Below are 21,292 nucleotides of genomic sequence, written 5' to 3' on the forward strand. Positions count from 1 at the left end.
ATCCTTCTCGGCAACAGGATTTTTGCCCATTTTTGTAATGTGTGATGAATGAGATAGATGAAGAGATAAGAGATAATGTGAAGTGTTTTTTGTTGTGGTGCTTGCGTAGTGTTTCTAGATGAATGCGTTCGACAGTGTGGGCTCATCACACCCACGCCTGTTTCTATCGGCTGTCCGCGACTGCTTATTCAATTTATTCGCAGCTACCCTCTTTCTTACGGGCTGTTCCTCTATCCGCAACCATAGGACGCGCTGTGTAGTGGTAATAGGCACCCACCCGTACGATCTGGACGACAACGCCCAAGACCCGCTTAGGGTAGCGGCATTGTAACAGGATAGGATGTTGACTAGAGTGGATAAATATATTCAATATAAAATAAAAAAAACTAAGTACTTAGTATAGAGTACATATATTTTTTATAAGCTAACAATCATCATGTCGACGGTAACATTACGAATAATATATTATGCTTTTATAGCATGATAAGCTATGGAATCTTAGCCTGGGGTGGAGTGTATAAAAATAATCGAGATCTGGTACAAAAATTGCAAAGTAAAATATTAAAGATAATTAATAAAAACAGTTTCAACGTACATGACAGCCCTCTAAACCTAGAACAACTTTTTATCTTTGAGGCAATAAGGCTACATTATAACGACCTCAAAACCCAGTACTTAAGTTTCACTAGGAAAAAGAGTTCAATTATACCTAAAACTTATAAAAGAGTCTGTGATAAAAAAAGTCACAACAAAGCAATCATTACATATAATGCGCTACCAAATAGTCTAAAAGTAGTAGATGTAAATAAATCATCGGATAAGAATTTAATCAAGAAGTGGATTAAGATGAATTGCTGACTATTTATATGCCATAATCTAACATAGGAATTATGTAAATGAAATTTGTTATTATTGCGTACGAAATAATATATAAGCAACGGAAGTTATTTGTTAAACGTACAATAAGTAAGCATGCGATTGATGCCTTTAGTTTGTGACATATAGCGTAAGAAGGAAAGTTTTTCTAGATTTTAAGTATATTTTTTAATATTTTGTATTTATTATGTAATGACTTTAACTTTTTGTTAACACTTTTACCTCTGCAAGGTACTGAGTGTCTCCATTTTAGTTATACTCTGTGTACTATTCTGGAATAAAATAAAAAAAAAGAAAAACGAACTTGTTTAGTGACAACAGTGCAGTGCAGTAAATTTAAATATATTAAAATTTCTCATAAATTTCTCTGTAAAAAGAATCAATTTCTTTCAGAAAAGACCATAAGTGGAAGTTTTTTAATTTTTGCTGCTTCTGTTGTACTTGTTATAGAGAATACAGAAAGATTTGTTTGCAAAGATTTTTCCGTTAATTCAAGGTAAATAGATAAATACTATCTATCGTTTTTTAAGTCGTTATGTAGAGGTTAAATGGGAATGTGTATGTTATCAAATACATCTCTTTTTTTATAAAATGTGTATTAGGAGAGAAAATTCAATCCAAAACATCTTGGCTAAGTCTCATGTGTTTTGTGGTGCTATAGATTAGTTGTAGCTAAAGTTGCGCCGTTTCAAAGTTTACATCAACGCACGCGTGCGTGTCTCTTATAACATATGCATTGATTTGTTGAAAAAGTAGCGGCGAACGAGGCCTTGGTGTCCAGCTGAGCTTGACAATTTAGATTGAGCAGCGTGAACGCATGGATCGTGTGCCTGTTATAGCGCAGATGCCTCTACTTGGGCGGCTGCCTTTGTTGCTGCTTCTGCTGCACGTCACGCTACTCGGCTGAACAAAGCTCTGCTGCTGATGCAGTTGTGGCTGAATCGGCGATTGCTGTTGCTAGCTTACAGCACGAAGCCGTGGGCGAGGTCGGTGTGTTGAGCGGGCTCGGCGCTCCGAAGAGGTTTGATGCGGTGGCGAGCTTGCTTACGAGGGACGATGATAGCGAGAGATGATAGACAAGAGCGAGAGCTTCGAGGTTAGATCAGTATTTTCGAAATACTGCTGTATCGCTGAATCATTGACGGCGACGGAGACATAATTGAGGCGCAGTAATTTCTCTCTATACTATAAAGTCAATTATTGCCTTAATTACTACAGTTTTCATTTCCTACACATACTTAATATTTGTTTCTACTATGACGAACGTGGGGGTTGGCAAGCGGACCGAGCAGGGGGGTACCCTTCTAGTTTACTATAACGAAAGTAGGATAATGGCGTCATTGTATTTGTTAATAACAATCTTGTCCAACATACCTAAGTTGTTAAAGTAGGAAGAAATAGGATAATAATAAATACTAGGTTTACTTTAAATAATAAAAATAGTCTTGAAATATAGTCCTTGTATAAATCGCACGGGATACCGAAAACTGAATTTATACAAGAATCTTAATGAGTACTTAACTAAAAATATAAATGTAAAGAACCACTTAGTGATAGGTTAATTTAGTATTGATCTGCTAGACTGTGATCACTATAATCAAGATTTTTTTGCAACTTCCTTGATAAGGGATATATTACCGGTTTTGTTGGTACTACAAAGCCACCTATTGGTAGAGCCAAAGAATCATGTATCGACAATATTTTTATTAATTTTCATAACATAAGCACAGTCAGATATAAGCTTAGGCATGACATAACGGACCATTACTTGCTTATTATTGAGTAAAAAAACTAAAGACAGTAAATGAAGATCCATATGTTTTCTTAAATTACAAAAAATTAACAGATTCTGTTAACTCTAGAAAGTCAGACAAATTATGTCGGTGAATAATCGCAATTTGGCTGTAAATGAATTGTTAAGGGGACACAACACCTTTAAAGCCTGAACAAAAGAATTATGAGTAAAAATGACAAAATTAAAGTAAAGCATTTAACATTTTTTTAGTGATATTTAGTATAAATACCTTTAACTTTACCGTGCTAAAACCTTAATTATCACTGCTGGCCCATTGTGTTACTCGATGATATATTTTGTGAATTTTTTCACCGTCTGTAGGATTCCAAGTGTACAAATGGTTCTTTTGGCCTCGAATTCCAGGAGGATACTTTGTACACCTGTAGTTTTGGTATGAATGCAGGGATTTTAATTTGAATGTTTAGAAAATGTTTTATACCCAAAAAGGTGGCATAAGCGAAAAAAAAGAAAAAATTCAGTATTTTTATCGTCAAACCATTTCTAAGCATTCAAATAAAAATCCCTGCATTTATAACAAAACTACAGGTGTACAAAGTATCCTTTTTGAATCTGAGCCCAAAAACCGTTTGTACACTTGGAATCTTACGGACAGTAAACAAATTCATAAAACATTGCACCGAGTGCCACAATGGGCCAGCAAGGATAATTAAGATTTTAGCACGGTAAAGTTAAAGGTATTTATACTAAATATCACTAAAAAAAATTTCAAATGATTTACTTAAATTTTGTCATTTTCACTCATAATTCTTTTTTTCAGAATTAAAAAATGTTGTGTGTCCCCTTTAACCATTTTGAACACTAGTTTTCGAGCAAAAATCGAAAACTAAAAAAAAGCAAAAAAACACACTGGTAGGAAAACTTGGATAACAGATGCAATTATAAAACTGTGTGGAACCAAAGAGTTTTTATATAATTAATGGCAACCGGATGTGCATGAATTAAATCTTTGATCTAAAAGATGCTATTAATTACATAAAGATGATTAATCAAAAAATTCCGAATAAATTCCAAATATCAAAAAACATGAATATTTACTTTTGTGTAATTGGTAGAAATCTAAGTGCAAGAATCGTAAAACGAGTAAACACTGAACTTAAGTTGCCTGACATAAATCCTATTTCTAGTTCTCTAAAGCCAACAAGTACTGCAGAAATAATAAGTATCAAGGGGCGCGGTAGCACCCCAATGGCAAGTATAAGTTTTTATATGCTGTGCCGTCGGGAGCATCGCGACCTAATATACGTCAAAGTTTCTTTTTAACCTCTTTGCGCCTTACTCATTTGACCTATATTTTATTTGATCTGTCGTTGACGCGTATGTATATGAGCATCTGATTTTGAAGATTTTAATTAAATCTTTCTAATTATCGGGCAATTTTGTTAAGAAAATTGCTCCTTCAGAAAAATAATTATGATTAAAATTATTGGTAAATTTTTTTTTAATTTTCGCCTACCCGATTCTCCTTTTTTCCAAGTCAGCCACTCCAAAATATTAGTAATAGGTTAAGAGGTTAAGCGGCTTTTGAATAAAGTTTTAGTATTTTATTAATAAGTGTGTGTTCACGCCGCGAATAAAATCTTCAGATCATCGTATCGGAGCCCGCCTCGCATTCTTACAAGCTGGTAATCCTGAATAAATACGCGGCACGCGTTCAAGATCGAATTAAGTATTTTGCTTTCTGCTGCTGTGCTGATTAGAATCAAAAAGTTGTTTTGGCTTTCAGCGATATTAAATATCTGTAAATGTATGAAATTCTCTGGATAGTATTTAAGTTCTGGTGCATTAATAGTGTCGCATTTCAAGTGTCGGAACTGTAGAAGTGCATCTATAGGTGCTGCATGGTGATACACTCCGGTGAGTTATTAGAAAAGCTAAACAAGAAATTTGGTCTTTCTCTACTAGCAGCAACCGTCGAAATAGTACCTTATATATAAGCGCCGGGCGGCCGTCAGGACGATTCAAGTACTACCATGGATCGCCAGTGATACAGCCCCGACGCGTAAATGTTGGATACAAAGCAAGGAGCATTAGCTGTAGCAGCTTTTGGGCGGTGCGTACGGCAACAATCTTATTTAGTTTAAGAAAGAGGACGAGGAGGTAGACGTCAACGAGGAGTCGAGGCAGTTCCAGGAAATCGACAGCTGCTACTGCCTGCTAGCATCAACAAGTCCTTTTTGACCCAGCTGATCAAGGATATTTAGTAACAACGGCAGCAGGCCCTTACAATCAACAAACACAACATCACCGGCATCTGACTCCAAAACCTCCAGCTTTTCTAGAACTCCGACACTGTGTAGATAGATATTGCGACCTTTGTGCAAGATGGCCGTATCTGGGCGGTGGTTTTGAGAAGACCAAATCTCGGCCGCGGCTTGAAAAAAACGATGTCATTTGTAGCCCGGGTGTGATTAATTTCCTGTAATTTTGTTATAGTTATATTGATGTTGTGTTTGTTCATTGTAAGGGCTTGCTGCCGTTGTTACTAAATATCCTTGATCAGCTGGGTCAAAAAGGCCTTGTTGATGCTGGCGGGCAGTAGCAGCTGTCGATTTCCTGGAACTGCCTCGACTTCTCGTTTTGTGTGTTACTAAAAAGTGTGATGTATAACGAAATTCCAGAAAATTAATTACTCTGGACTAAAAATGACATAGAATTAACAAAAATGAACTCGTGCTGCGATACGGCTTTCTTCAAACCGCAGCGAGATACGGTTTTCTTCAAGCCGCGGCCGATTTACGATTTTATTAAAACTGCCTCCGAGATACGGTCTTCTTGCATTCAGGTGTTGATTACAAGAAAAATATTTAATTAGTAGCACGCTGTAGTAGACAACCGCGTCGCAGTAGTAACTGCTTTTCGCGGTCGTTCATGTCAAGATTATTTCTTCTAAACTTTAATAAAATGCATTAAAAGGATATGAAATCGGTTAAAAAAAAACACCTTTTACAAGGTTAAATGTTGGCAACTATAAGATTTGTGTCCATCCTCACCAGTATGTATCTTAGTATTATAATTATAACTAGCAAGAAACGCTCGCTTCGCTCGCGATTTACAAATTAATTGTAATGATATTTAATTATTTGCCGTGTCATTATCAAGTGGCGCGGGAGCACCACGAAGGCGAGTTTGAGAAGCAGACGACGCCGCGGAGCCCGTGACACTATTTACTTTTATATTGGTCTCTCGAATTTTCAATTAAGGAAAATAATTATTTATCATTCATGTACCCAACTTATTTTGATAAATGTTTATATTGGTATGCCAAACTATGATTTCAAACCAAAATATTAGTAAGAAAGCAGCGCTTTAACATAATAAACAAGTATGCATGTGAACGAAAATGCCGAAATCACTTATACTCAATTTTTCTTCAGCTCGAAAAGTAGTAAGACCGTTAAGTTAGCCGCGCATGCAGTCTGACCAAGAGCGGACGAAATGGATTATAACCGTGAACTTATCCGCATATGGGTATTGTTTTCCCGCACTTAATACCTACTGTTATTGTTTTGATCTACTTATAAATTGCGTTCAAGTGGTATATCAGAACAAACAATGATGTATGTATATGAATGTATTGTGGTTTCATACACTTATTTGATCAGTATACAGTTACAATACTTTGATTGATAGATATATAGAAGTGTCTTTCTTCTCTTATCTTACCATCAGATATCAGAATCATATCGATCGACATTGATCTATCTACACCTTCTTGATTCACACCTCGTTTGGCTTATTGATTTATTGCAGAATCATTCAATAAATATAAAGTATCATGGATTTACGACCTTTATTCACTACAGATGAAGAGTTTGAGACGTTGGAAGATCAGGATGTAACCACGTAAATAATTAAAAATTTTTTTTATTTTTAATCTTTCATGTTTCATAGTTGAAATAAAATACTAAGAAAACGTTAAAGTGTGAACAAATTAAGCAAGTACTTGTAATAAAGTTTTTAATATGTTCTATTCAACGTGGTTATAAAGGTTATGTATTTCTTACATTGATTATATGTTATTAACAGGATTACGGTTGGGTACGTGAATTCAATTTCAGCTCCGTCTCCAGCTGGAAGTAAAAATGAAATTCTGTTCAAGTTTATATTATCTAATGGCGACAGAGAAATTCCTATCCTCATATGCGGTAGTGCTCTAATTAATAAGTATTATAAGGACATATGTATTAGAAGAGTAAGTATTCTGATTTCATTTATATACAGTAAATCGTGTGCCAATGTTCGTCATTTTTAATTATGTATTATGTATTTTTTTTGTATTTACAGGTAGTTTGTGTTAATGGTGGTTACTGCCGAGCTGTCAGCCAATCAAAAATCAGGCATCAAGACAATTTGGTTCCTTTTGAAATCATAATTAAAGAATACACAGCAGTTGATTTTTTGGGATTTTATGGCTTGGTAAATCAAAGCAAAACTTCTCTTTAGAAAACAACATTTGATGATATTCACACTGTTGAAGGACTAGTCCGTAAGTTTAAATTTTTTATTCACAACTTTGATTGCGTAAACATGTACTCATCTAAAAAATGTTTACCCTTTTTGTTAATATAATATTAGATGTCAAATTGTCATTTATTAGCTAGATGTCAAATTTACGTACTACCATCCGGATAACCCTTCTATATATCCATGTTGAATCAACTTGTAATCAACATTGATATCTATGTACATTATCCACATGTATATCCTCTCGGTTATTTCCAACAGGTTATTGTAACCAACCAAAAACGTATGGCAGACTATGTGATGCCATTTAATGCAAACACAAAATATTAAATGCTATACATATTTTTTAAATTAATGAATACTTTTTTTTAGAAATTTCAGGCTACATTAGAACAAAGTTTTCGTTTGTTCATAATAGAAATGGTTTGATGACGTATGGTATAGGAGCAATAACAGATGGACATAAAAAGATTACTGTTCAAGTTAAGCAGTTCACAGAATGTAAACTTGAAGTTGGTGACCATGTAACGGTAAAAGGAACTGTTAAAGGCCGAGGTATTCTTTTTCTATATTTTTTTCTTTAAAATTTTATTTAGCTTTTATATTAATATATTAATTTTTTTGTAGATAGTCTAATAACCATTTTTTGCAATAGCATGAATGATATTGAACATGATTCTGAAACGGTGCCTTTATCAGCAGAAAATGTCAAGCGTGGAGGAAGGCCTGTCAAACGAGTTCGTTCATCAGACAAAAAGAATGACTAATTTAATTTAATTTTAAGATTTTTTTATAAAAAAGGTTTTACATTTTTTCATACGATGAACTTAAAAGTTTATCCACTTTATAATTTTTTTTTTTGTTGGTTTACATTTGAAAAATAAGTAATCTTTATTAAATAAACCAGTACTGCATGTAATTATTGCATTGTTTGGCAAAGCTATATGGTAACTGTGTAGTGATTTCACGTAGCCAAAAATGTAAAAAAAGGTTATAGATGTACGTCTAACTATTGAAAAATAATTACAATTAATAATAAAATGCTTTTTTTGCCACTTGAAATCTTAACATACCATGTGGTTTTACCATGATGTAATTTTAGAAAAAAAGACATGCCATATTATACGGTAATCATGTAATAATTGTGTGTAGTAGAAGCATCTGGTTTTGTTCAACAGTAATGTCTTACCATTCCGTTTTAAGATATAGGTATCTTTATTATACTGTTGTCACAAGCAAAAAGGTACGTTTTTTTAAGAAATTTTGGAATTGAGATCATATTAGATGTTTTTTTCTTCATATTTTATTTATTTAAATCCGTTCGCAGAACATTCAAAAGAAAATTTCATCTGTACATTCATAATTTAATACAAATGTCATATTTTGATAAGCTACCTTTTTGTTTGTCAATTTATCAAGAATAAAAATAAAACCTATTATGAAAAAAATAAAGCAAAGCTTTTACAGGCACGTAAAGAAAAACGAAAAATGAAAACATCGAAATATTTACTTAATAGTCAAAGTAAAACTGATAATGAAACTTTGAAATACTCAGTTCAACAATTAAAATCTTCAAAAATAATAAGTAATGTCGAAAAAAATTCTTTTACAGAAAATAAAGAACATATTTTTTCTCAAAATAAGAAATCCAATACCCAGCTGGATATTAACTCACAGAACTACAAAAAGAACGACATTGGCAGTCATAATATCTTTGATTCTGATAAAAGTAAAGAATTGTCGTGTAGTAAAAATTCCGACATACACTTAAATTATACTAGTAAACAAAGTTTAAAAAATAAACGATATTACGAAGCTCATAAGGAAACGATACTAAGTAATAGAAAACTACATTATACAGCTAAAAAATCTGCAGCAATATTAAAAAAGCGTAACAATAAGTATAATCGTGATAAACTATTACTAATTACAAAAAATCAAAACATAAATAGAAACAAAATTGCAATGGCAAACATAATAAAAAAAAAATACAATATTATGAATGTGGTTAAGGACAGTACAATTAAATTGCTAAAAAACACTGAAAATTTTATACCTCAAATTATGATTGAATTAGGTTCTTCATATTCTTTGTCACAGCGTAGAATAGAAGCTGAAAATTTAGTTTCTACTTCTATTTATGTACGAGACAACTACATGCTATATAGCAAGAAAAGAATTGAAAAATCTTCAAAATAAAATTGAATTATCCTTAACTCGATTAGGTGATTTATCTATTATGGACAATGTGGACTGTGCATTAACTACCTTATGCGGTATTCCTAAACATACCTCCTCCTCGGAACCTTATTTTTTCGATGCTGCTTATGACTTTCGACTTGGTTTATTTAATGATTTTAATATTGAAAATAAAATTATAAATGAAGAAGGAAAAACCACAAATATTTTACCACTTATTGAAGATAAAACTAGAAAAAGTAAAGTTTGGCAGCGCAATGGTTACTGTAAAAGTATTGATGTTGATATATTAATTGAACTCAAACTCTTTTTCTTGGAAATTCTTGAAGTGAGTTTTAGAAGCGGTTACAAGTTTCTTCTATCTATAGATTTATGTTCGGCTCAATCGCATAATGCTGATAAACTTGGTCATCCAAATATTTGTTATGATAAACCGCTATTATGCAGTTCCAAATTTTTAAAATTACAAGTTTTATCTTTTAGTTATCCTTATTTGCGAACGATAAAAAGATTACTTTACGAATTAAAACATTTGTATACTGTTATTTTAAACATAGAAAATGCTTTATGTGATGCAAATGTACTGCTATTAAGAGACATCATTGAAAAATCAAAGAAGTTTGGTATACCTACAAGAAGTTTTAAAAACTTAAATCAAGTAAGTTTAAATGAATCAGAATAGAAAGAAAAATTTTCCATTGGTATCAAAGAATATACGAAAATAGTCACAGATCCACCTACGATCTCTTGTATTTCATGCGAAAGATTATTTTGTGCGAGAGACATTCAACATTATGACGTGAATAATGAAAATAATATTGCTTTTGAATTACTCGGTATACAATGTGAAAATATTTTTCAAAAACTTAAGAAATTGCACGATATTACACAAAATACTATTTGCAGACCTTGTTTAACAAATTTGAGGAAAAATATAATGCCGTCAAATTGTGTTTTAAATAACCTTTTAGTTAAAGAAGTTCTAGAAGAAATCAAAAGTCTCAATATGATAGAAAATATCTTAATACAAAGAGCTAAGGCTTTTCAAACAATTACAAAAATGAATACAGTTATGAATAAAAATGTTCCTCATTATGTAAAAATTGATAAAGTCATTGGTAGAACATTTCATTTACCGTTACCACTAGAAGAGACTTTGAAAAAGATATGTCCTGATACTGATCCCATAAATGTAGATCACGAATTATATATTTTGGTAAGGACTCATCCATCAAAAGCGAAGAAAATTTGGGAAGATTATATTGATATAAAGAAAGTATGGAAAGCTCTGCATTGGCTAAAGCAAAATAATTCTATTTATGAACAAATCGAACTTCCGTCAAATCCCCAAATATTATTAGATAAACTACACGAGCAACTAGAATATGAAATAAACCACGAAAATTCACTAGAAGAATTAGTATCTGAAAGTAATTTATTACCAAATCAACCACCAATACGTCCATTACTAACTCAAAAATTTCAAACTGATTCTTTTTATGACCACTACACCATTTACCCTTTGCATGATAAAAAAAATGAATCAGATACAGCATTGTACCAAATGTTGCAAGTTTCTGCTAATGCTTTAGATAACAGAGGCAAAGATTTAGATCTCAAATGTTTTCCTGATCTGTATCCTTACGGAAAATGGGGTCAACATGCTGAAAGAAAGCCTAATTTAAGAGATTTTGATTATATTACTAGCATCGAAACATTCGCAATTTAGATTGAATATTCAATATCTATTTTTTTCACTTTACAATAATACACTGAGACAAATAAATGCTGGAATATTTCAAATGCTTAATATTATCAATCCAAGGTATAAGTACACGGTCAAAGAATTTTTGCAAATGTTGAATTAAAATAAACTAGATGGTAATTTATTCACCATTTTCTCTCGTTTGCCAGGTACTGAATCGTATTGGAAAAAAGTTCGTAATGAATTGAGGTGTATGGCACGTGAGTATGGACCTGCTACTTTTTTTATCACTTTCAGCCCCGGAGAGTGGATGTGGTCTGCACTAGCGGAATACATAAAACAAGTCAATGGGTGGAGTGATAGTCGTTCTATTTCATAATTAATAGCTGCAGATCCGGTATCAACTGCTAGATATTTCCAAAATAAATTTAAAGCTGTGTTAGCTTATATACTATCTAAGTCAAATCCGATTAGAAAATTTATACATTATTACTGGGTCCGTGAATACCAAGGTAGAGGATTACCCCATTATCATTGTTTGTTTTGGATCCAAAATGCTCCGATTTACGGTACAAGTTCAAATGAAGAAATGCAAGAGTTTATCTTAAAACATATAACATGTCACATTCCAGATAAAAAGATTTCGCCAGAACTCCATCGTCGCGTCTTGGCCTATCAACAGCACAAACATAATGATTATTGTATGCGCAAGAAAACGACAAAAATAGGATTTTCAAGTGTTTGTCGTTTCGGATTTCCTCGACCCGTAACTGATACAATAATATTAAGAGACGTATCTGTCGCTATTTCAAATCGAAATAAATTGAAAAATAAATCTCGATTTTACGATTTACCTCGAACAAAAGATGAACAGAACATTAATGATTATATGCCTGCTCTTTTACTCATTTTGGAAGGAAATAATGATGCTCAATATATTGGAGAATCATCTTATTTGTTGACCAAATACGTAAGCAAATATGGAACAAAAGGCGAAAAGAGCAATTCAGATTTTGCAGATATACAATTAAATAAACCGTTGTATAACCGTCTTTGGGCTTTTGCTATACGTGCCTTACAACATAGAGAATGTGGAGCTATTGAAGCCGCTGATGTTTTGTTAGGACATCCTTTGCATAGTACTGACCCTGACACAATTGTTAAATGGTTGAATGTTAATATTATAAGGGGTAGAAAACTAAAACCATTTAATGGAATAAAAAATCTTCCAGAAGATTCAACAGATTTATTTTATGATTCTTTTATAGATAATCATTATCCTAACAGACCAAAGGAATTAGATTCATTATGTTTGCATAATTTTGCTAAGTGGTTTGAGCTTGAAAAATGCTGTCGTTGAAGCAGGAAACAATGTATTTAGTAATGGTCAAACGTACGTTGCAGCTTCAAGAGTAACTACTTTAGAAGGTTTGCATCTTATTAATTTTGATCCCTCGTGTTGTACTGCAGACATGACAGCTATTCTTGAGTATAATAGATTACGAAAAGAATATCGATCAGATCTAAATAGCTTTGATATTCCACAAGATCGCAAACAAATTCAAAGTTCAAAAGTGTATGTTACGCGATGGTGTATAAATAAAAATACATTATTGACAGAAGCTGAAAGTAATTTAAATCATATTTCCGATAGTACTTAGGATATTTGTGGTTTACCAAACAATGATGGAGTTTCTTGCTACGCCAATGCCTGTGCACAAAGCTTATTTCATTCAATAACTATTAGTTGAATTTTATTACAACATCGCCACACAGACACTGTCAAATTAGTATTTCAACAATATATTAATAAAACTAATGTCGATATTCAATCATTAAGAGAGTTTGCTGGTGAAGAATTTCAAACAGATACGCATACAGCAAGATGTGGCAGAATTTTTGTTAAGTCTATGCAATAAGTCACTTATATTACAAAATATTCTCAACAACCAACTAATCGAAACAATTAGATGTCCGGGATGCGATGAAAGACATCAGTAATACTTCTAATTATATCGTTAATCTTTTTTTACCGGATTTTCGAGTTTGTACATTACAAGAAATTATAGATTATAATATTGGCAATTGGCAAGATATTGACAATTATTGTGATAACGGCTGTCAGTTAGTTGATTATGTAATAAGTAATACATTGGTAATTTTACAATTGATGTTATTTGATCGGACTGATGATAAAGGTATTGTAAAAATAACTAATTTTAAAATAAATGCAATACCATTAGCTGGAAGGTTGATATAAATAGTAAAAAGTATAAGGTGGTAAGTGGGATATTTCACCATGGTAATATTTCTCAGGGTCATTATACTAATATGTTACGACAAAATAATCAGTGGTTTCACATCAGTGATAATAATGTCACCAAAAAACAATGGCCAAAGGATGCTAAAAATATTTATATTCTATTTTTGGAACAAATTTAATTTACTTCAATAAGTATGCTAAAAAGACATGAGATCTTTAAAAAAAACTTTTAACCAAAGTAAAAAAGGCGAGTTTGATGTATTGCATAGTATTATGTATGCCAATAAAATAATCTAACATAATTAATGATATAATTTTTTGTTTACTATGAAATTACAGATTAAAAAACAACTGAGATCAATCAAAGGAGGCAATTTTGTTTAGAATGAAATTACAGATTAAAAAACAAGTGAGATTAATAAAAAAAGTCAAGTTTCTGATCATATTATTTTATTATTCATAATACAGCAAACAAAAAATCATTGTGTTAAATTGAGGGTTAAGTCGAATGATTGCTAATTTAAACTTAAGTAATATATTGATCAATTACAAACAACTCTCAAGATACTACGTAACTCTTTAAAAAAGCATCAAGTTTAAGCTACAGGTGCGGAAATTATTGTATCACCTTCCCCTAAACCCATGCGACCCCTAGAAGCCACCCCTACCAAACCACAAGCAGTCTAACCCATCTATCCCAGGGAACAGCGAGTTAAATCGCTTTATTTTTTCTCAAAATAATTAAGCCACACACCAGAAGGCAGCTAATCACCTAAATACCTACCCCTAACCTGCTTAATCCCTAGAAATCACCCCTACCAAACCACAAGCAATAAAACATGGTCGATTTTTCACATTGAAATCATTTAAGATTTATTAATGTTTAGAGCGAAGAAATCGTATCCTCAAGACTTAAACGTCAGTGTCACAGTTTAAATTTTGAAAAAAAGGTAAAAGCACATAAAATGGCGTCTAACACTGGAAAATCGTGAAAAATGTCCAGTTTTGAAGATTTCTCGAATTTATTATATTATAGTATAATTTAATATAATTAAATCTATTGATCATACGAGTGTTTAATGGTTAAATGTTCATTTTTGAATTTATTAGATTATAGTATAATATATACTGAACAAAAGCTAGTGAATTCAAATTATATATATATATATATATATATATATATATATATATATATATATATATATATATATATATATATATTTTAAATTAAAATGGTGGAATGAGTGAGGGAAGCTTGGGTGAATAAATCATCGCAAAACACAATGAATTTCGCGGGAGAAGAAAGACGTCTTGCCGCGGCGTAAAAACTCTCACGGAGTAGAGAGAAGAGCCGGGCTTATGGTGTGTGGCTTAATTATTTTAAGAAAAAATAAAGCGATTTAACTCGCTGTTCCCTGGGATAGATGAGTTAGACTGCTTGTGGTTTGGTGGGGGTGGCTTCTAGGGGTCGCATGGGTTTAGGGGAAGGTGATACAATTATTTCCGTACCTGTAGCTTAAACTTGATGCTTTTTTAAAGAGTTTAAAAAAATCATGGCTCACTTGGCGCACATTTGTATAGAAACAATATTGGCCGCACAATACATTATTTTGTTTTAATCGGGACTAGCTTCATTTTCCTGAGTTGTTCTATCCCGTTCCCTACGTCCTTACCGCGAATACCGCCGATTCCGCGGGCGTTGCAACAAGTGGTTGCAACGCAAATCTGAGAAGCTGGCTTCACACAGGAGAGTGCAGAGAGATAGCACACGTGCAAACACGACGTTCGCGAAGCAGCTTTTGCAGCAAGCTGCTTTGCAACGCTGGTAAATCAAAGGCCTTGAGAGAGTTCTCCGCCGCACCGAGGGATTGTGATCCGGTCGGATATTGCCGAGTTTCCCCCAGAAATCGAGCTCCGTTACTACATATATCTACTATTATATTAAAGTGTTTAATGTACCTGTGAGCCGTAAAGCCATTCACATCTTTTCTCAACAACTGACATATTTTATTTGTTTATTATTATTTATAATTTATAGCGCATTATTTACATGCTGCATATATATATATACATATATATATATATATATATATATATATATATATATATATATATATATATATATATAATAGAAGATATTTTATTTGTTTATTATTATTTATAACTCAAAGTGCACTATTTACATGTTGCGCAAAATAATTACAGCACCAACTGTTAAACGAAACTGATAAGGTAGTAGGACATTTTCCGTGAGTGAATTTAAACATTCTATTAGTAACATCTCCTTATTATCATCTTTGCGTAAATTCACACTTAGATACTCTCATACATCGCCTTGCGTCCTATTTAAAATGTTAATAATAACTTTTAGTACATCATTGTTTTTCGGCGCTAAAATTACTCTTCCGCAAAGTTTATTGGCATTATTATTATCAAAGCAATCTCCATAAATTTGCATAATTATATCATTGGTTAGTAATAATTCTGTTGAAATTAAAGTTACGTCATTGTCCATTTCAAATTGGTTGCAATATTTTCCATCTCCAATTTTTAATAGCCATTATTTAAACTCTTTGTCACAATTTCTAACTCTCATCTTACCTTTTAAAATCATTATTTGGAATTTACTCCATAAATAACTATTTTTTACACAATTTTCAATAATTTTTGTTGACAACAGGTAGTGTTTGTCGAAAGTCACCTGATAAAATCATTACTTTGCCACTAAATTCAATGTCATTATTACATAGGTCTTTAAATAATTCATCTACTGCCTGAAAGCATGTTTTGATGTCATTGTTATTTCATCCCAAATTATGACTTCTACATTTTTTAGAATTTGTTCAATATATTGAATTGAGAGTAATGTTGTTCGTTGAATCAAGTGGCGCGGTAGCGCCACGAAGGCGAGTTTGAGAAGCAGACGAAGTTTTGGCGCCCGCGAAACTATTTACTTCTATATTGGTATCCGAGATTTTACTTTTAAGAAAAACGATACTTTCAATAATTGTTTCTAAGTAATTTTTATATATTATTACATTCGTGTGCTAATCAGTGATTTTTAATAGAAGTTGTCAAAAAAAAAAACGCTGCATTTTTATAATATAAACAATCTTGTATATGATTTGCTCAAATCATTATCTTTTTCTCCAGTGTGAAAGGACGGTGAAGTTAGCCGCCTCTTCATCAAAAATGATAGGGAATTGCTTTTCCACCTTTTTTACATATCCTCACATTCCTCATATCATTGCAGGGTTACATACAAGAAAATATTACTGCGGCGTCCTATTAAATTAAGAGTTTATATTATAGGTATAAAAATCATTCAAGAGCGGTGTCTAGGTGTACAAGGTTGCCGGTGACGAGGTCTAGGTAGTTCGCCCCGTGGTTTTTGGTGTCTAGGTGTAAAAATCATTTGAATGCGGTGTCCATGTGTACATGGTAGCCGATGAAGAGGTCTAGGTGAAGCGCTCCGTGGTTTTTGGTGTCTAGGTGTAAAAATCATTCAAGAGCAGTGTCTAGGTGAACAGGGTGGCAGATGACGACGTCTAGGTAGTTTTCCCCGTGGTTTTTCGTGTCTAGGTGTAGAAATAATTCAAAAGGGATGTATATCAGAACAATTAGTGATTTTATGTTAGTGATAAAATTGTTACAAAAAAGCTGTGGTCGATGGATTAAAGATGCTTATATTTTATTTTTACGACGTCGAATATGAAAAACTCAAAAAAATTTACAAAAAAGGATTAAAATCTCTAAAAAAAATTAACTTTTGAAAAAGTAAAAGGTTAGGCTAGTTTAATATATTCCGCAACGAAATTACAGATAGAAAAGAACTGAGATCAATCAAACAATGTCAAGTTTATCATATTTAATCGTAATGAAGCGAGGAGCAACTCTCAAGATAATTACTATTTAACTTGCTATGCCCGTTTCACTTTGTTTATTGGTGGACAACGTGAAATTTTCTTTTTATGTATTAGAACGTCATACAAACACCATAAGTACAATGAAGCCTTTTTATCCCTGTTAACATTGGAAATAGAAAACTCTTTTTAGTTTTTGAATCGTTACTAAAAAACGAATTAATCATATCACTTGAAACTTTTGTGGTACATAGTTTGTGACATAACCTATCATCATATATTTTTGCGAGATTCTCATATTTTATTTAGGAGATATGGCTTGGTGAGAAAAAATGACCTACTTGGTTTTTATTCAATTTAGAATAAAAAAAAATCATATCGATACCAAATTTTAATGGTATTTATTGACTGAATTGAAAGATAACGTGGTATACACACATACACATGCTTGGCCCATTATTGTAGAACATCATGTACGATGGAGTACTTAGGTTAAAGCTACCCGAAGGAGCAATGGTTGTAGGATTTGCAGATGACATAACAGTAGTGGTAGTAGCAAAGCAAATTGAAGAGGTGACGTAAATTGCTTACGAGGCAGTAAGTATAATCCACGATTGGCTAAAGCAGACTGGACTTGAGCTTGCTAGCCATAAAATGAAGGCTACCCTTATATCTAGTAGGAAAAAAATTAAGAAAATAACTCTGACAGTAGACGGATACGAAATAGACTTCCAGACGACCATTAAGTACCTAAGATTCACCATGGACGCCAGACTAACATTTAAGCAGCATTTCGAGAAGGTGAGCAATACGGCACCCAAGGCAGTGCTGCACTATCGCGACTAATGCCAAATGTAGGTAGAACAACGCAGGGTCGAAGGTTACTCCTAGTCAGTGTAACTGGAATTTTCAACAGTTATGATGCAATCCCTCGCAGGGGCTTGGAAAATGACCCGGTGGCGCCAGGCGCTCCTCGCCAGAGTCTCGCGACTCTTTGTTCCCCGGTGCAAGGGTTTTTCGTACGTGGTTTGCTCGGCTAGCTGCAGCCTTGAAAACGGTAAGGAGAGAGGGCGGTTCGGGATAATAGAGACACATGGTTCATCAGATAGAACTGTATATTCTTAATAAATTCTTACAACTCACAATCGACTCGTACAAATTACTGAGATAATTCGAGAACAAAGGCAACTCCGACAAGCAAATACCCGTACACGAAAGATATCCCGCGTGACTCGCGCGCGTTTCAAGGCTCAAGAAGCAACCAGATCACACACGCTGCTTGCATTTTTTGTCTCTCACTCACTCACACAATTACGTCGCACGCGAGTTCCGCAAACGCCGAACGACTTGTCCTAGAATTGCCCGACCACCTTACGCCTCGTGCGTCCAGGTGTCGGCGTCAAGTATTAACCTTACTTACTGGATTAATACAAGGAGATAAAGAGATAAAGACAGCGATCCGGAGGTAATTAACGCGTACGCAAGATAACCTTTTCGTTCGCGAAACCGAACGCAGAACTGCCGTTCACCCGCGAGACGGATATGACCAGAGAAAGCGGAAAACGATTAACTGACTTTAAATCCTTTTAGCTGAAACACCTGGTGAGGTTGAAGTTGAGGCACGTCCGTTTGGGAGCAGTCGGGACAGGCGAGTGCCGGCTCGAGCGCTGGCGGCTCGCGGCCGCTACTCTACTCTCCCTAGTTGCCGTACCACGCGCGCGCTGATTGGTCAAGTCGGAGTCGCGCGGTCGCGCATGCGCGCAGATAGTCCCGCGGACACGATGTCGAAACAGATAGCCGCGAAATTCAAATTATGGTAGCACACAGACAGCCTTTCACCCGCAGACAACCAAGATTACTCTTGACTGCGGAACCCGTAGTGACTCCCAATGCCCCGTCGTCAGGGCCCTTGACTCGGGCGGTATCTGTCACTACGGATGCTAGACGCTGTAGTTTTTGTTCCTGGCGTTCGTGAGGGCAAGCTACCATCACGCTGGTCCTGCTGCATCAGACGCTCCCGTAGGTAATCCGCACGAAGGGCTCTGCCACCTGCATCGGCTGTCTTACGGTGCGCGGGGATAACTTGAATGCCCTGTCGAGGTGAAAGGTCGCTGCTGCTGCGCCAACTTTGCTCATCGTCTCCTCGCATCTCTTACTCACGAGTCGGCGACGTGCGTTGTCCTTTTCGTCCGTCGCATACTGCTCCTCTCTCGTCGTTCACTAAAAAAATAAACGACGCACTTAGATATGTTCACTCTCACATTCACACAGGTAGCCTTGAGACACTCTACCCCGACCGCGTCGAACGTCGTTGTTACACGGTGAAATTTTGCCGTGTTACAAACTATATCAATTAAGGGGTCAAGCCTGGGATAAATCCTGCAAAAAAACAAAAATATATTCTTATTACCAAAAAATTTTTTATTTAATGTAATATGAAAAAAAAATTCTATCGAAAATATATAAAATATACACCATTTTTATCGAAAAAAAAACATGTACATACCTTGTAAAATCATTGACTAAATTGACTAAAATTCATGATATTTCACTATATGAATAAGTGTTTTTAGTCACTTGCCACGGCTTTCTGAAAGATCCGGACCGTCTTCTTTACTCTATCCGGGCTTAAAATGTAACTTAAACATGCTCCCTCAGATTAAACGAGAGACATTTCTAAAAAATATGAATTAAATATTGCTAGCAACGAATTTTGTTATCCAAATATATTAATTAAACATTGCTAGCAACAAAATTTGTTAAAAAAAAAATATTAATTTTTTTATTATTTATTAAAAAAAATTAACTCTTAAAAAAGTAAAAGATTAGGCGAGTTTAATATATTCCGCAACAAAATTACAGAGAGAAGAACTGAGATCGATCAGACAAAGTCAAGTTTATTATATTTATTCGTAATGAAGCGAAGAACAACGCTCAAGATAATAACTACGAAAATTGCTATGCTCGTTTCATTGTACTTATGGTGTTTGTATGACGTTCTAATACACAAAAAAAAAAAATTTTAGTTGTTCATCAATAAACAAAATAAAACGGGCAAAGTTACGTCGTAATTATCTTGTTCCTCGCTTCATTACGATTAAATATAATAAACTTTACTTTGTTTGATTGATCTCAGTTTATTTCTATCTGTAATTTCGTTGCGGAATATATTAAACTCGCCTAACCGTTTACTTTTTTAAGTGTTAATTTTTTTTACAGATTTTAATCCTTTTCAGTAAATTTTTTAGAGTATTTCATATTCGACGTCGTAAAAATAAAATATAAGCATTTAAAAGTTGATTGCTTTTAGATACTAATTTACCTTAAACATTAAGATGAAAATAATCTTCTCGTCCTCTTGTACAGCAGAAGTTTGAAGGACACGACGCGCAAAAAAACTTTACAAATTGTTAATTTATTATGTGGACTCTCTCTCTCTCTCTCTCTCTTTCTCTCTCTCTCTCTCTCTCTCTCTCTTGCTCTCTCTCTCTCTCTCTCTCTCTCTCTCTCTCTCTCTCTCTCTCTCTCTCTCTAGATTCTAGGCGGATAGCTATTGGTGTTTCCCTTGCCGCTTTCTGGACTTTCCCTGAAGTTGGTAGCAGCTGGCTACTTCGGCGCTTATATTGGTTCTCTCGTTGGAGGTAAACTGGCCAGCGTTCTTCTTCGGCAAATCTGTTTGTCGGGATGATCGCTTGCTCATTCTAGGCATTTGCACTTCTTCGCACCTGGAGCATACCCGAAACACACGCGGACACTCAGGAGATTCATAATCTTCTCGTTTTGTCGACTTGACATCGGCGAACACAAAAAAACGCTCTTTATTTTTCTTGCACGTCGACAGCCGGGTGAGAATGCTTTCATCGAGTCTATTTAGCTTACGCCTGTTTTGCTCGTAGTCCGCGCGGATTTTAAGCCATGCATCGGCGCTTGCTGAATGGCTCGCGATATGCGGAGAGCCAATTAGCGCACATGGTGACGATGATCGTTTTCGTGCTAACGTTGACGGCTAGCTAGCTGCCAGGCCAGCGCTGTCAACAACGACCCTACTCACTTGCTGTTAGTGCTCACTCGGGGCTTTGCCACATCGATCGAGATTACTGTGACGT

The 21,292-nt window shown here is 34.3% G+C and overlaps 1 protein-coding gene across 8 annotated transcripts in view; it reads left to right on the forward strand.

Moving 5' to 3' along the window:
• The window catches only part of LOC100119226 (glycogen [starch] synthase), a 489,541-nt gene that overhangs the window by 365,774 nt on the left and 102,475 nt on the right, over positions 1-21,292 (forward strand). The gene's annotated exons all lie outside the window — the stretch shown is intronic.

Source organism: Nasonia vitripennis (genome assembly GCF_009193385.2).
Source record: "Nasonia vitripennis strain AsymCx chromosome 1 unlocalized genomic scaffold, Nvit_psr_1.1 chr1_random0003, whole genome shotgun sequence".
Classification (NCBI taxonomy): Eukaryota; Metazoa; Arthropoda; class Insecta; order Hymenoptera; family Pteromalidae; genus Nasonia; species Nasonia vitripennis.